This window comes from Petaurus breviceps, unplaced genomic scaffold (assembly GCF_028583685.1).
Source record: "Petaurus breviceps papuanus isolate PSGF00001 unplaced genomic scaffold, PetGlider_PUasm1.0 185, whole genome shotgun sequence".
In the NCBI taxonomy this organism is placed as follows: Eukaryota; Metazoa; Chordata; class Mammalia; order Diprotodontia; family Petauridae; genus Petaurus; species Petaurus breviceps.
In genome coordinates, this window is record NW_027185797.1 from 37442527 (window position 1) to 37451721 (window position 9195).

Here is a 9195-nt window from a genome sequence, read left to right on the forward strand (position 1 = left end):
TGGTGATTCATTCTCCTGAAGTCTGCTCTGGCCCTTCTGGGCACTGGTTGGGGCCGGCCTGGGGACGGAACCATGGCTCACTGGGGACTGCATGCAGTTCCCAACATATGATAGACCTTTTCTGTCAGCCTGCCAGGCTACCTTCAGCAGAATATGTGTTTCTCTCTGTCTCTTTGTGGGTTCTATAGCTTTAAAATTTGTTTAGAATCATTTTTTTTAAAGGCATTGGAGATGGTTGAAGACAGAGCCCACTCCAAGTTTGTGCTTTTACTCTGCCATCTTGGCTCTGCCCCAACCCATTCATTCATTACTTAAGATCAACCTCAGAGTTAGGCCACAATGAAGGGAGCCTGCATTCAGGGAGGTGTGAGGAAGGTTCTAACCCCTCTTCCCCTTCAGTTCTGCTTCTGATTCAGAGCTAGGGGCTGGGACCTTGACGTGGGTTGCTGCAAAAGAATTATTTAACATGATAATAACAGATCTGCCTGACACCCTTACAAAGTATCCATTGAAGAAAAATGAAAAAAAAAAGATGGAATCCAAATAAGAATTCAAAATACAGGTGCCATTTTTCTTCTTGTTGGCTCTGACAACATTTCTAGCTCTTTGCAAGATTTCCCTTAATACCTCACAAACCACAAAGCCTTTGGGGAAATGCAATGGACAAAAAGAAAGTGAAGTCCCTGAATTGAATTTAATCTTCAACTACATTGAGGAGCATTGAAGATGATAATAATCTCTTAAAACTTTGAATCACAGAGATGGAAGGAGCCTCAGAATTTAATCAACTCCAGTCAAATGCACAGCTGAAGAAGCACACCCCATTATATACCTAAGAAATGGTCATCCTCAGTTGACTTAAAGACCTTTAGGGACAGAAGAACTACTCATCAGTCCTGATGTAACCAGTTTTACTTTTAGGGTGTTCTCACTCTTGTGAAGTTTTTTTCCTTAGATCAAGTCTAAATTTGCATTATTCAAATTCCACCCATGGCATTCAGTTCTGCCCTCTGAGTCAAGAAAGAATGAGCTTATCCTCCTTCCATATGATAAGCTGAAATTCCTGAAAGCATCCATCTTGTCCTGTCCCCTTCCTATTCCCACCACTGCCTTGAGTCTTCTCTTTTCCAAGTTAAGCATCTCTTCTTTCAACTAATCCTCATCAAATATAAATTTCTTGCTGATGTCTCCATTTAACTGCCAACTAATGCTTATAGGACATGACTTGCTTGTTAATTTGATATTCAATTGAAAAGACATTTTATTACTTGACTTCTCTTGATGACGACTTTCAATTAATCCTCATGGAACTTGACCTTAATCTCCCCAATTTACCTTCTTCTTGGAGCTGTCCATGGTATCACTGTTCTTCCTAAACCAGGACACCCAGAAAGGAACATAATATTTCATGTTCGGTGAGGCCAAGGAAGAATATAGTCACATTGTCACCTCCCTTGTGCTGGGCACCAAACTGAGCTAAAGTATTGAAGTGTGGAGTAATGAATATACCTTAGGCCAAGTTTTTGGTTCAGATTATAAAGAGTGTAATGAAAAGAATTCATCTAGGACTTGGTAAAAAAAAAAACCACAGAGTTACTTTCAGCAAGAATGAGTAAGTCAAGAGGTAAAGGAAAAGGTGGCAAATAGTGCCTGTCCTCTTGGACAACTTGGTTGGATATTATTCATGTTATTATTATTTGTTTATTAGTAATTTAGCTATCTTAATAAAGAAGTACATTTCTTATTTGGGGAAGAAAAGGCTTCAATTTCTGTGTGACTTTTGAGCAAATCATTTCCCTTCTCTAAATCAGTTTCCCCATCTATAAAATGAGGAGATTGGACTAGTTCACATCTATGCTCTCTTCCATCTCTTAATTTCTGTTTAATTTGAGCTCTGGTGCTATGAGCATTAGCCCTGCAATCAGAAAACCTGTATTTAAATCTGTGTGCAAGTCATGCCTTCCCTAAGCTGCAGTTTTCTCATCTGCACAAGGATGGAACTGGACAAGATGGCCTCTGATGCTCCTCTTACTTCTAGAACTATGACCCTGAGAACCTCTGGTCTCCTGATTCTGTGTGAATAAGACCTAAATAAATCAGCTCCTAAATCCTAGCAGATGAGTGTTTAGGACTGGGAGCATGGAGGCTCTAACTGAGGGAGGAGGGAAAGGCCATCATTGACCGTCCCTGTCTCATGGTGCTGTGTTTGCTGCTACATCCTTCTGAGAGAGAAGAAACTGGGTGTGGAGGCTGATGGGAAGGAAGGGGAAGGATGGATGTTGAAACAGCATGCTGTCAGGTATGCATTGGTTTCATTTACTAAAAAAACAGGAACTTTCTCCTTTGCCCTAAAACAGAACATGGTTTATGGGAGAGTACACTGGACATGGAGTCAGAAAGTCACAAGTTCAAGTCTCCAGGGCTTACTAGATGTGTGAGTTGGGGATGAATCACACAGCCTCTCTGATCGCTAGTAACATGAGGCTAGTAAGACCCTCATGCTCATGTTGCTAAAGAGATAATGAATGGAAAGTTCTTTGAACACCTTAAAGCCCCGTAACTCAGTGTACTTTGCTATTCTCCCTTGTTCTAGCCAATACACTATCACCCAATCTATTGCTGAAGGACCAGATATGTAAAATGTAATATTTTACATGATTGCCATACCTAATGCAAATATTATATTGTAAATTAATTTTTTTTGTTTTCAACATTCACTTCCATAAGATTTTGAGTTCCAAATTTTCTCCCCATCTCTTCCCTCCTCCCGCCCTGCAGTGTGTATTCTTATTCTCCCTTCCCCCATCTGCCCTCCCTTCTATCAACTCCTCCTCTCTTATCCCCTTCCCTTCTATTTTACTTTAGGGCAAGATAAATTTCTATCCCCCATTGCCTGTTTATCTTATTTCCCAGTTTCATGCAAAAGTCATTTTACCCTTTGTCTTTAGAACTCTGATTTCCAAATTCTCTCCCTTCTTCTCTCCCCACCCACCCTCATTTAGAAGGCAAGCAATTCAATAGAAGTTATACATGTGTAGTCCTGCAAAACACAATCATGATATGAAAGACTAATTATATTTCTCTCCATCCTATCCTGCCCCCTGTTCATTCTGTTCTCTCCTTTGACCATGTCCCCCCTCAAAAGTGTTTGATTTTGATTACACCCTACCCCAGTCTGCTCTCCCTTTGGTCATTCCCCTCTTTCTTATTCCCTTTGCCCTCCTTTGCTGTATGGTAAGACAGATTTTCATGTCCATTTGAGTGTGTATGTTATTCCTTTCTTAAGCCAAATAAGATGAGAGTAAGTTTCAGTCACTCCCTCTCACCTTCCCCTGCAAATATTATTTTGATAAGATTGAACACGATGAAATGCCCAGTGATTGGCTTATTTGCTTTGACAGGACAGTGCCTTGGATGCATAAATTTCCATGAGAAGCTGGCATTCAAAAAGACTTTTCTTCACTGAACACTCATGGACCCAATCAACTGGAGTCAAGAGAAAATACTTTAAATCTCTTCCTGATTTCACATCCAGCTTCAGACAGGTATTAGCTGTGTGACTTCAGACTTGCTTCAGTTTCCTTGTCTGTAAAATGATCTGGGGAAGGAAATGCCAAACCACTCCAATATTTTCACCAAGAAAACCCCAAATGGGGTTACAAAGAGTCTGACATGACTAAAATAGCTCAACAATCAATTTAAATCTGTATGGAGTTTTCTGAGTTGAATCATCCATATCAAGAATTTGCTCAGATCTGAAACAGCTTAGTTCTGTCTCCACTGGAGTTGTGGGAATCACTATGTATAGGAGGAGTTTAGGAAACTTCTTTTTCATCGAGTTATTCCACATTCATGTGAAAAGGCAGATAAAAAAATTTGCTATGGTGGGGTAGGGAGATGAGCTTGATTTCCTTCAGGAGGAGCCAGGGAATATTCCCACAATTCTACTGAATTCTCCTCACCAGGGAAGATGGAGCACAGGTTCTGGGCTTACTGTTCCAACTCTCCTTTGAAGTGGAAGGCAGGGTCCCCAGAGCATGGCTGCTTTTCTTCACATCAGGGTATAAAGGTTTCCCTGAAGTATTGCTGGGCATTTCTAATGCTATTGCTTATTGCTGCACTTCCTTCTTTGATTATCAGCTGGTATTAAGTATCAACTAGACTCAGATTGCTTTTTAAAATGAATATTTACCCTAGTTGCATAGTTGATACAAAATTCTTCCCCTTTCCCCTCAAAAAAATCTGAGACATGCTCTCCCACAAGCAGAGAGAAGTCCAGGGGAAAGTAGGTTCCAGCTTAAAGAACATATGTGGTCAAAGTTGTAACATCAAACTCCTGAAAGGGGTTTAGTTGGAGTCCTTGAGGTCTTCTTTAGTAAAATAGAACTCTTCTCCTGGGTTGCTGGGTGACTTCCTGAATCGACCTTTTCTTGGTGTATCCATTTTGGTCTTGGCTTTCTAAGCAGACACTGCTTCCAGCTGCTGCTGCCCCAGTCACTGCTAGGGTCCCAGTGGAGAAGGGCAGATCCCCTGCTCATCTCATGTCCACAAGGTTCTCCTCAGGCCAAGGTACTCTCTTCCTCCCCCTCCCAAAGGATTTCTTTTCAGAGCTCTTCCATCCAAATCCATCTGGCTTTTTCTGAGCGGTTAGTAATAGGTCAGAGTACAAGCCTCACTTAATCATTGTTTAGCTTTTGATGGCTCAGAGTGAGTGTAAATAGCTATAATGTCTGTTCTGACCAAAAACTTTTCCCTCCCTGACTGACTCTTTTGTGAAGGAAAACTAGACCATCTTTTGCCTCATTTCTTACCTAGCTTTAAATCACTGAATGGGTGTTGCCTCTGTCAAAATGAGACCTGTTAACGACCTTAGCTTAAAAAGCCCAAGGTCCCCCATTGCATCCAGGGCCATCTCCAGTTCTCCTAACCTATGTCTTGCCACTGGACCCAGATGGGTCTGGAGGAGAAAGTGAGGCTGGTGACTTTGCCCAGCCCTGCCTCACTTAAATCCATTTCACTTGCATGTCATGGCATCACCTCCCTGATGTCATGGTCCTCTTCCAGAACAAAGGACAAATAACAACTTCTGGGAGTAGAAACAGGAGCTGCCCCACTGGGCACCCAACTGAGACTGGTCAGTTGGGCAGCAAAGCCCTTTCTCTTGCCTCAGGGTTATGAAGTGGTGAGAGTTGGATAGATATAGATAAATATAAGATGAATAATATAGATAAATAGATATACTTATAAGTGTGTGTGTATATAAGTATATAATTTCATTTTATCTTCTCCACATCTCAATGACCTAGATACTACTTTTGTTCTATTGAGGATAGTGAGGCAGATGGACGTTAAATTATGTACCCAGGATCACTCAGCTAACAAGTGTCTGATGCAAAATTTGAACTCAGAACTCCCTGACTCTCAGTCTAACACAGCCAGATCAGTTCTTGTTGAAGGAAGGAGATAGGAGAGGCATCCCGCAGGCTTGATTTCAGTGCCCACTCCACCTGACCTCCCCACCACTGGCAGCCTCCTTGCCTTTTAACCCATGGTTCATCCTCTGCCATCAACTATTTCAGACTTAGCACCCAAGTAACAGAACCCCACCTCCTCCTTCCAAGAGTCTTCAAAGGAAGCAGCCTCTGCCTCAAGGGCACCATAGTTGTGTGCCTCAGGGCAAGCCCCTTAACCTTTGGAACCCTCAGTTTTCTTACCTGTAAAATGAGTGTGATAATAGCACCCTTTTCACTGGACAGAATAGTTGTGAGATTATAATGAGATTATCTATGGAGAGGTCTTTGCAGACTTCGTCTTGGAGCCTTCCCTCTGAGGCTCTGTGCAGTTTATCCTGTGTATATCTTGTCTGGATATGGGCATTGGCATTTTGTCTCCCTCAGAGATCATGAGCTCCTTGAGAGAAGGTACTAGTTTTTTTTCCCTTCCTTGTATTCCTACCGTGTGCTTAGCATAATACAAAGCACATAGGAGGTACTGAACAAGTGCTTCCAGACTGATTAATGCACTATGTAAATGTTGCCTGCTTATTTTTCCAGGATGCTTTGATCCAGGCAGACAGGGCAGTGTCAGGGGTTGGAAGTCACAGGACCTGGTCTGTCACACTGCCTGGATCTGCCTTGAGGCAAATCACTCCACCCTCAAAACCTCAGTTTCTTCATCTGTAAAATGAGGCTGATTTGACCTAGGTGATCTGCTAAGGCCCTTCAAGATCTAAATCAGTGGAACTGGGAACTTAGATGTCTTGGCCTTGGAGTGAGTGAGCTGTCCCCTGAAAATCTCCAAAGCTAAGTGTGGGGAAGTATGGACCTGGGGAGTCATATGAGGGAAAGTGTCCCCCATTTGGGGTCAGAAAGAATGGGATTCTGATTTTAGTTCAGCCACTTGTCAGCTGTATGGACTTGGACAAATCCCCCTCTCTGAGTTTCCTCATCTGTCAAAGGCAGGGGGTTGGGCTAGATGACCTCTAAGGTCCCTTCCATGGGACCCTTTCTTGTTCTAGATCTAAAAACTAATCATGCTGCAGCATGTCCTGTCATCCTTGTGCATCAGGGACCCAGAGATCTTTCTCTCAGACTATGTGATGTGACATGTGGCTCTGAGGGACCAAACCCAACACAGGAAGGCACAGCCCAGCCTGGAAGAAGAAAGTGCCTGGGTGGATGGAGGGCTGAGCCAATCTTCTATACCCAGGCTGTACTGGCATGGCTGGTGGTGAGCCCCGAAAGGATGCTCTGTGCTCAGGGTAGATGGGCACCGTTAGTAGCAAGCTTGGATGAGAGCCCTCACTAAAGCCACCACACACAGAGGAAACCGTCCTGGAAGGTTATCTCTGACCGTTGTCCTCTCTTTTTGTCTGTGATGCCCCTGGTTGGATGGATGGAGGGAGGGATGAATGGAGGGGTGGAAGGCTTGATGGATGGAAGAAAAATCTACCAAACAATTCCCATGTGCCAAGAAGGATGCTTATCTCAAAGTGATCACATTCTAACTGGGGGAGACAGCCCCCAGTGATACTCAGGGTGTGTCAGCTTTGGAGCACATAACAGCAGAGTAGTGTTTATGGCAGGGAGGTTGCTTCTAGGTGGGGAAGGAGAGAAAGATCAGCTGGGGAAGTCTGTCCCTGGGCAGTCAGCAGGGTTTCCCCACCTGTGCCTGCCTAGCAGAGAATGCAGCCTTACACAGGGTAGCCGGGCTCCATCTCCTGGAGAAAATGGGAACTGCACAAAGCCTGAAGCAAAGCTGAGCAGCTGGAAGGAGGGCGTGGCTGTAGCTAGTTTCCTTCTAATATGTTTAATTGTTCCCTGAGCCAATTAAATCCCTAAGAGGGTTCAATATCATTTAGGGAAAAACTAGTCCAGGCTACGAAGAAGATAGTCATCCTCCAACCTCCCTATCTCCAAAGGAGAGGATTGCTGATAATAAAGGTGGAGAGACAGATAAGAAAGGGAATGGAGATGGAACCATGTGTTAAAAGTGTGTCTCGTTCTGGTGCCCCCGACCAGGCAGCCCCACTTTCTAGTTAGGATAGTGAGTTTATAAGTCATCAGCAGAAAGGGGCAACCGCAAGAAATAAGATGGCAAAGGGGAGCCTTTGTCACTTGTTCACCATCCAAAGACCAAAGGGGCACAATTTGCAAGCTGTATCTTATATTAACCAAAATTCACATCCTGAAACTCTCTGCTAAATCAGAGAAGCCTCTGGGCACTGCTGCCAGGACCTTTTGGTCCTAAGGTATATAAATCTCAGACAATTCCCAGGTGTTCACAGTAAGATCAGTACTGATTAAGTTGAGATGGCGTGGATAGGTTAACTTTAAAGTTTTATCGATTATTCAGAGATGTCTTGGATTCAATTTGGATCGATGCCACCCTAAGGTGGCAGAAAAAAGTTAGTTTGTTTAAACCCAAAGAAATGACCTATACACCTGAGACCTCAAACTGTGCCCCCACCTCTGGTCCTCTTCTGTCTCCATTGGGTCCATGCTGCTGAGCGCTGCCAGGGTTATGTGAATGATATTCTGCCTTTCCCTCTCCTCCGTTGCTTCCCTCACCATACCATCTCCATCTTCATGACCCTCTCTTATCTCTATAATCTTTTTTGATGTTTGTCTCTGTTCACCCCTGTACTCTTTGTATCTTGTGAAAGTGTGATTTCAGCCTCATTTTTTGCTGATTTCCCATTCTCACGGCCATTATGGTCTTTCTAGGGCAGCTGGGTGCTTCAGTGGGTAGAACGCTAGGTTTGTAGTCAAGAAGACCTGAGTTCAACTATAACTCAGACACTTAGCAGATGTGTGAGCCTAGCCCATCCACTTAACCCTGTTTTCTTCAGTTCCTCATCCCTCAAATGAGCTGGAAAAGGAAATACAAACCACTCCAGTATCTTTGCCAAGAAGATCCTAAATTGGGTTGAAAATTGCAAGACAGGACTGAAATGACTAAACAATCACACCCAAAGACCTGGACGTGTCTTCCCCATTTCATAATTCCATAAATTAATTAACAATTCAGAGTGGGAGGAGTCCAGGGAGGGTAGAGAGTAAGGGGGAGAAGGGTGAGGATGCAGTTGAGGGCCATTTTTATAGGGACCAAACTGAGTTCAGGAAGAGTCTGAGGGAAACTCTTTTTGGGACTGTGGGTGATTCCACAGAAGGAAAATATACAGTCTCGCCATGCTTTTCCTCCTCTCCAGAATTTAGCTACAACCACTCCACTCACTACACATACCCAGTACCTTCATCTTCCCTCACTCCCTTTTCAGATTATTTTTAAGCTTGTCTTCTTTCATTAGAATATTAGAATGTAAGCTTCTTGAGGACAAGGATTGTTTTTTTTAAAATACACTTTCTTTCCTTTCTTTTCTTCTTCCTTCCTTCCTTTCTTCTTTATTTTTTTCTTCTCATTTTTTATTTTTTCCTTTCCTACCTTCCTTCTTTTTTTCTTTCTTCCTTTCCTCACTCTCCTTCCTACCTTCTTTCTTTTCTCATTTCTTTCTTTCCTACCTTGCTTCCTTTTTCTCCTTGCCTACTTTCTTTACTATCATCTTTCCTTTCTCCCTCTCTCCTTCTTTCTTTCCTTCATTCCTTCCTTCCCTCCTTTCCTTCCTGTTCTTCCTTCTTTCCTTTCTTCTTTCTTTCCTTCTTTCATTCTTCCTTTCTTTCCTTTTTTCTTTTAAAA